Raw genomic sequence first — 8549 nt, 5'->3', positions numbered from 1 at the left:
TTGTGTTGGCGTTGCACCTCGGTAGCAAAGTCAATGAATATTTGTTGAGTCTCATCTTTCGTCTTGAGAAAGTAGACCCAAGTGTATCTTGAGTAGTCATCGACAATCACCAAGCAATGTTTCTTCGCACCAAGACTTGCATGAGTAACGGGACCAAAGAGATCCACATGAAGGAGCTCCAAGATCCTCTTGGAAGAGATAATGGTCTTGCTTGGATGCGGAGAGTCATGCATTTTGCCTTCAACACAAGCCCTACAAACATGATCTTTGGCAAAAGACACATTTTCCATTAGTCCCACAATATGGTTCCCCTTGTGAAGACTTTGCAAAGTTCTCATGTTGACATGGGCTAGGCGGCGATGCCACAACCAACCCACGTCCGCCTTTCCGAATAGGCACATCGCACTTGTTGTGGTGGTCCCCGAAAAGTCCACCACATACAAGTTGTGTTCGCGATACCCAACGAATGCGACTTTTAGAGTCTTGCTCCACAAGAGGACCACAATATCTTTATCAATAAAGACGGCGAAACCCATCTTGCCAAGGGCGGAAACGGAAAGCAAATTGTAACCAAGGGTTTTGACAAGCATGACATCCACAAGAGTAATGTTGTGTGCAACCACAACCTTGCCAAAACCCAATACCTCGGATGTAGAATTATCGCCAAAGGAGACGGTGATATTATTTATGTTGGGCCTCAACTCCTTGACGAGGTTCTTGCCGCCGGTCATATGACTTGTACATCCACTATCAAGTACCCATTTTGAACCTCCGCGGCATAGTCCTACATGAGATCAATTCTTGGATTTAGGTACCCATTTTTCAATGGGTCCTCTTTTGTTAGCAACAAGGGTCTTTGGAACCCAAATAGACCAAGCAACATAACCATCATATGGACCAACGTATTTAGCATAGACATCACCATAATAATCTTTAAAGAGAACATAGTGAGGGTTATCTATTCCCGCACCATCATCATTAATGGTGTTGCCCTTTCGGGTTTCACCATTAGCTTTCTCATGTGCGGGCTTGGTCTTTTTCTTGTTTGCCTTTTTAGCCTTGGTATTAAAACCAAGTCCCTCCTTCCCATTGTTTGACCTTTGCTTACTCAAAAGATCATCCAAGGAAAGTTTACTTTGGGGAGAGGAGGCCTTAGCAAGTTCATCTTTCAACCTAGCATTTTCCTCAATAATATTTGCATGATCACATGAAGGAGTAGAGGTACTAGGTATGTCATATGAAGCAAGCCTAATTTGAAGTTGCTCATAAGACTCGGAGAGGAGAGAGTATTCACTCTTCAAGGCTTTGTGAGCCTTGTCTAGTTCATCAAGATCCTTCACAAGTTTCTCATGATCAACACCAAATTTGGCCTTTTCCTTTATAAGCACTTTAGTCTTAGCTCTAGCAAGATCTCTAGCTTTAGTGAGCTTGTTAAGTTTATCTTGAGGTTCTTCAAGACTTTCTAGCTTCTCTTCAAGAGATGCTATAGTTTCTTGACATTCCTCAAGAGCATTTTTAAGAGCATGTATTTCTAGAGAGTCTTCTCTCTCTATTTGGCACTTTTTCTCAAGAGTAGCATTTAGTTGAGCCATACGAACCATGAGACTTGAAACATGCTTCTTAGTGTTACCTTGTAGGCTACTAATGAACTCATCAAACTCTAGCATCTCTTGTTTCACTTTTAGACTAGCGGGGTCAACCCCTAGATCATTAGCAATGTTAGGCATAGAGGGGTTAGGAGATGATACCTCGGAAGATTTAGCCATGAGGCAACTTTCTTCCTCCACATGAATGACCTCATTGGGAGATTCGCTTGTTGATGAAGAGTTAGTAGCGAGGAGGCAAGGGCAACCAATCCATTTGAGGTTGCATCTTCTTCATCATCAACATCTTCATCTCCGGAGGTGTACTCTTCTTGAGTTGATAGCACAATTGATGTGTCCAAGGTGGACCTTGCCATGAAGCAATGTGCATTCTTGCGTTGAGGGTTCTCATTGGGTGAATCAAAGAGAGAGGAAGAGGGAATGTTGGTGGTGACAATGGCGGCCACTTCTCTTGAGCTTTCCTCTTCATCATCATCACTAGCACTTGCAATCTCATCGGAAGAGTATTCTTCATTAGCCACTAGCACAATCCTTGAGGGCCTCTTGCCCTTCTTGTTCTTGTTGTAGAATTTCTTGTTGAGGGGCTTTGAATATTTGCCCTTTGAGTCTTTGCTCTTGTCCTTGGGGATGAGCCTTCCACCATGAGTCTCCCTATTCTCATAGGGACATTCGGCAATGAAATGGCGCTTGTCATTGCAATTGTAGCAAGATCTTGTTCTTGGGCCCGAGCTTGAGGGACCCCTTGAGTTGTTTCTCTTGATGTTGTCCTCCTTGGCCTTGGACGGATCAATCCAAAAGGTGTTTGCATGGAATGCCATGTGGTCATGGTAGTGGTGTTCCAAGTCTTCCGGGTAGGTCATGCTCCAAGATGCCCTATAAGATTCTTGAGGAATCACTTCTTGCACGGGGTTGACCACCAAGGCAAGGTTGGACCCTTTTGTCATCCCAATGGCACGATTGCGGGAATCATGAGAGTTTTGCTCAAGCACCTTGAGAGCTTGCATCTCGTGCACGGCTTGTTGAGAGGTGAGAGAGGCATAGCATTCTCTTCCGACAAGAGTCTTGACATCAATAGGCTCGAACGGCATCATGCACTCAATGTACTTCTCCTTGATCCAAGAGTCATTAATGTGAGAGGCACCAACAATCCGGAAGGCGTCGGCAACGGTGAGAAGTCTTCCATACATGTCTTCATGATCTTCATCCGGAAGCCTCATGAATCCTTCGGCTTTATTCCGAAGAGCATTATACTTGTTCCTTCTTGTGCTCGCTTCCAATGCAACTCGCGGCCAAAGCATCCCAAGCATCCTTGGCGGTGGTGAAATGCCGAACACGAGTCAACTCCTTTGTCCCCACGGCGGTTTGAATCATGTGCAAGGCGGTGTTGTTGAGTTGACTATCAACCGCTTCTCTTCTAGTCAACTTCTTGGGGTTGTAAGGATTGAAGCCTTCCTCGATGATTCTCCAAAGTTCATTGGAGGCACTGCGAACATGAGAGCTAAACTCAAATTGCCAAGTATCGTAATCATTAACGGAAAACTTAGGTGGGTCGCCCCGGATGTTTATATGAGGATGGGGAACCGGTATATCGGGTGATTGGAAAGGTGGAGGTACTCGATTGTAGCTCTCACTTCCACTAGTTCCCTTGGGAGATGCAATGGGGGGTTTGATAGTGTTTAAGTTATCACCATTCATGGGTGCGGTGGCGGAGGGTAATACCGAAGTATCACCCTCTACAACCGCATCCGTGATATTAACCTCTATGGTGGGAGCCACGGGACGGGGAGGGGTCAAAAGCTCGGAAATCATCTTTCTCATGCTTTCCGTTTGAGCATCCATGTATGACTTCAACGAGTTGATGTCATCCATGGTGACCGGCCTAGTCTCCCCTTCCGATGGTTCCTCGTCCGGCATACTCTTAGGCGGTTAAGCCCGAAATAAGAGCCGAGGCTCTGATACCAATTGAAAGGATCGTATGCCGCACCTAGAGGGGGGGGTGAATAGGTGCTAACCAATTTTTAGTTCTTTTTCAATTTAGGCTTGACACAAAAGGTAAATTCTCTAGATATGCAACTAAGTGAATTTACCTATATGACAAGGCAAACAACTAAGCAAGATATATCTAAGCAATATAGAGATAGAATAGGATAGAGGTAACCGAGAGTGGAGCACGCGATGACACGGAGATGATTCCCGTAGTTCCCTTCCTTTGCAAGAAGGTACGTCTACGTTTGGAGGAGTGTGGTTGCTACGAAAGCCAAACCAACAGCCACGAAGGCTTCACTCATATCTCTGGTGAGCAACGCCACGAAGGCCTAGCCCACTTCCACTAAGGGATTTCCTCGAGGCGGAAACCGGGCCTTTACAAGGTTCTTGGGGCACACATCCACAACCAAATTGGAGGCTCCCAAATCTGTTACAACACAACAATCAACAACAATACATCAACACAAATCAACTAGGGAACCAAATAGGAACACTAGCATGAGATCCCTCAAACAAGAGAGGGGGAAATGAAGAACGCTTCGGTGAGGATGTAGATCGGTGTCTTCTCCTTCAAATCCCCAAAGATCAAGAGCTTTGGTTGGGGGAGGAAGGAGATCTTGCAAATCTTGAGTTTCTTGAGGTGGCTCTAATGGAGGTGGCTTGGCAGATTTCTTGTGTAATGATTGAGCAAGCAACCAAGGTAGAAGAAGGGGGGTATTTATACCTCCCCTCAAAATTGAGCCGTTGCAGCTTCCGGGGGGCCGGATATTCCGGCCTAAGTAAGGGCCGGATAATCCGCCCCCCCGGATAATCCGGCCTTCGGGACAAAACTGTTACTTTATCCGGCCAAATGTCCGGCCCTATGCCAGACTTGCTTTTCTTCCAGTCCTTGGCCAAAATCGAGGGGGCCGGATATTTCCAAAATATCCGGCCCGGATATTCCGGCCCTGGTACAATACCGGGACAATATCCGGGCAAATGTCCGGCCCCTATACTGCGCTGCTTTTCCCTCGAAGACTTAGCCAAAATCAGGGGGCCGGATATTTCAACAATATCCGGCCCGGATTATCCGGCCTGGCCATCTTTTTGCTGTTAACTTTTGACAGACCGACCAAAACCAACACACATAAATATGAATCTATGTAATCCCTGTACCACTTAAACAAACATTAGTGTATCACATATATTGACATCAAACACACAAAACATAATGTGAGAGATGTTCTTTCAGGGACGTCGCTCCCCAACCGCGTCCCCCAAACGCCACCCCCAAACATTAAAAATAATTTTAATAGATAGAAGAAAACTCGTTACTAATATTCGATCGGTGCAACATAAACAAATTACATACAAAACTTCAAAAAAATATAACTAAATTACATATAAATTATTTTAAACTACTACTTCTTCTTCTTTGATGATGGCCCCGCCTCATCGTCGTCATCACGGTGGCGCTTCCTGCTCTTCACCTCTTCCGAAGAGGCGGTGTCGGCCAACGCGTCGAAGGAACTTGTGTCCTCCTCCTCGTCGCCGGTGCTCGCAGGCTGCGCCTTGGCCTTCACTTTCGTTTCCGCCTCTGCCTTCGCACGGGCCGCCGCCGCCTCCTCCTCTGACCCTTCCTCCTCCGTGTCCTCCTCCACGGCCTGCCATTCCTCGACGCTGTCAACTGGCGGCGGGGAATCGTCACCGCTGCTGGGCGTCCCGCTGTCCCACCAATGGCGCCATCCTAGAGGCTTGCCCTCGCTGGAGGTGTCGGATGAAAGCTCAGAGATGTTGCTCATCGTCATGAGGAGAATCTTGGATGAATGGTGGCCGATTGAAGATCCGAAAGCGCCTACGGACGGGTCTTATTGAGTGCGGATGAATGGCGGCACAGAAGTCGAAGAGAGCGGCGGTTGCTCTTCCGAGGAGTCCGTGCTCCATTCCGGCGGTTGGCGCGTTGGTCGACGCGGTTGCCAATACGACGGTTCCGCTTCCCGGCAACTGCACCGTCGCTACGTAGGCGGCGGTTGTGCGTCCGAGAAGCTGACGCATCGGGCCCGCGCCTCCTCGCCTCTCATTTCGTTGTGTCCGGCGTTCCCGGAGCGTCCCCTATATAGCGGGGACGGGCTGGGGGCGCCGGAGACCGTATTGGGCCGCGCCGGATAAAAATGGCCTTTGGGGTGCGCGGCTGGGAACGTTTTTTTGTCCGGCGCGCCCCAAATCGCTTTGGGTGATGCGACTGGAGATGCTCTGATACTCCCCATTGTGACTAGTCTAACTAGCATGTTACTCCATCCTCCTTTCTCATCATTAACCCACTGTCACATAAACAAATTTGCTGAGTTGGATATGGAGTTACTAATGAAGTTACTTTTCCATCAGTAGTCTAATGTTCATTCAGTATATGTTCAACTGCCTCTGAACATGGACAAAGTTCAGATTTAGAATTAATGAATGATTGTGTCCCAAAAGGTGAAAGAATTAAGGGTTGTGTTAATCCTTACTTGCTACCAGATAAATGATTGGAAGTACTTTGTTGTTAATGCTCTACTTTTATCCTTAGTTTAATTTCAAAATGGAGGATGGACCCCTTCTACATCGAAAAGATGCATGCGGCGCTTTTTTATTAATTTATTCAACAAAGATTTGACAAAGATCATATATAAAAAAAACCGAAGTCACCACACAGCATCTACACACCCAACAATTGTTATTAATTTATTCAATCCTTAGTATGCCTTTAGTAATTTTTACCAATGATCTCTTAGAGTATTATTAAGCACGTCAATTGTGGTAAGCAATAAAATATGGATGTTTGTTTCATCCCAGCATTAGTCTGCACATAGAGACCACACACTGATCACTTTGCAGTAATCCACATCACCATTCGGTTCACAATAAGATAAGCAAGATATAATAAAAACAAACTATCATTAATATCACTGAAGCAACAAGTACAGATGCAAACAGAGCCTAGAACAATAACTGATCTAACTAGTAGTACCTTATTAATCAAATCCTAACATATAGAGAGAGCACACTTGAGAAAGACACTAAAACTAGCTCGTCCATCCTAAATTATTAAATCATTCTTGGGGTGACAATAACTAACTAAAGAAACCAGAAATCCTATCTGGGGAGCTGACTATCAGATATCCGCGCAGAAAAAGCATTTGCATTGCTTCTTTGGCCAGTGATTTATACACTTGTGATCCTGGAGAGCGATATGCGGCACATTGCGATACGCGTATTTCATGTCAAACTCGCACACCCCCTTGCACATGGCACCAAAACAGACTGGAAACTTTGCGTGGGTCACATCGAAGCAAATATGCTCTGAAAAAGAACAGAGACAAAGGTTACTAGGTTAGTCATTGCAAATCATCTCTAGGCATCAACTGCCGTGAAATGTGTTTGAACACAATATGAGACGGAGAAAGAGAGGGAGACTGCAGGGGATGGGAGGAAGAAGGAACCTGCAGATGTAGGATTCGCAGATAGTAGAAGCAGCAGTGAAAGGCACAGATAAGCCTTGCTCCTCGCATCCATAGCTGCAAACACAGTTGAGAAGAGGGGGACTTCAAGTGTGTCTCTTTGCTTTGGATGTTTTCTACTGCAGCAAAGAGGATACATCGTGTGGTATTTATAGCCCTTGTGCTTGACTAACTTACCGTGGAGAGTAAAAGCAGGATGGCGTTGGACTGAGCTCTGCTTGACTCCATGCATGGAGGGTGATCGATCCAAGTCTCAACCGATCATTTTCTGTTGATGGAATCTCGATCCACTGGCGGCGGCACCTGGTAGATTCGGGGTTAGCTACCTAGGACTGACCTTAATTCGTGGTTGGAGTAGACTGTACTGCAGTACTGGGCTGGAATATCGGTAGTGCGATAGGAGCGAGTATGTTGGTCTAAATATTCATATATTCTAGTTATTCTGGTATTTTGATGCCCCAGTCCCACACGCTGATGGTACACTTGATCTATATTGTCATCTTGCTTATCTTTACGTTTCTAACCGGCACCCATTATAGTACTTCTTCCATCCACAAAAAGATGTCAAAGATTTCTATAAAATCGGATATATCACACTAAATAGTGTCAAGATATATCTAAATTTAGACAAACTTAGAACATCATTTTATGGATAGAGGTAGCATGACATTAGCTAACACAGTGCCACTCCTATATGATCAGAGCTTCGATGCTAAGAGCATTTCCACTCGCACTCCCCAAAGGCCCCCAATAGCCGATTGGGGGCGCCAGCGAAAACGGACGCCCAACCACGTCCCCCAAATTTGTTTTATCGCCGGCGAAACTTATGTGTTATCTGAACCACTATGTTGTCTTGTACATGTTGTGTGCAATGTTGTATTCAAAACTGTTGTAATATGGTAGAAAATATCATGGTTTAGCACAAGTCAATGTGTGGCGCCCATGGCATAGGCGCCACACTGCACTGTGTGGCGCCCATGGCGTCGGCGCCACACATGTCAACTTATATCAACTTATATGTCGAAAACATCCAGGGGCTCCGGACGCTTAGTCCTTAGCCATTTTGGCGACCCTGTTTGTGTGGCGCCCGTGGCGTCGGCGCCACACTGAACAATGTGGCGCCCTTGTCGTCGGCACCACACAAACAGGGTCGCCAAAACGGCTAAGTCTTTGGAGAATTGTCTTACAGTATGTTTTCGGCTATTATAAGTGGATGTGTGGCGCCCTTGGCATCGGCGCCACACTTTCAGTGTGTGGCGCCGATGGGAGCGGCGCCACACATCCTGCCACGTCAGAGTCGAGCACACATCAGCGTCGACCACGCCACGTTGGATGGGCGAGTGACGCCGCTCGCAAGGGCGCCACACAGTGAGGTGTGGCGCCGATGGGAGGGACGCCACACAAAAGGATTGGATGGGTGAAATAGTTGGCCGGAGGGTCAGTCTGTACTTTTCTTTCATAAAAGGGTTATTTTTGTGTAAAT

The 8549-nt window shown here is 46.4% G+C and overlaps 1 long non-coding RNA gene across 1 annotated transcript; it reads right to left on the bottom strand.

Moving 5' to 3' along the window:
• Nucleotides 1-6486: 6486 nt before the first annotated feature.
• Nucleotides 6487-7177, bottom strand: LOC127303494 (uncharacterized). The gene is made up of 2 exons (XR_007853322.1): nucleotides 7049-7177; nucleotides 6487-6908 (listed from the first exon to the last, which is right to left on the bottom strand). It is a non-coding gene; the product is annotated as an uncharacterized lncRNA (long non-coding RNA).
• Between the last annotated feature and the right edge of the window lie 1372 nt (nucleotides 7178-8549).

Source organism: Lolium perenne, chromosome 1 (genome assembly GCF_019359855.2).
Source record: "Lolium perenne isolate Kyuss_39 chromosome 1, Kyuss_2.0, whole genome shotgun sequence".
Classification (NCBI taxonomy): domain Eukaryota; kingdom Viridiplantae; phylum Streptophyta; class Magnoliopsida; order Poales; family Poaceae; genus Lolium; species Lolium perenne.
Note: the sequence above shows the minus strand (reverse complement) of the source record. Positions and strands in the feature narration are given on the sequence as shown.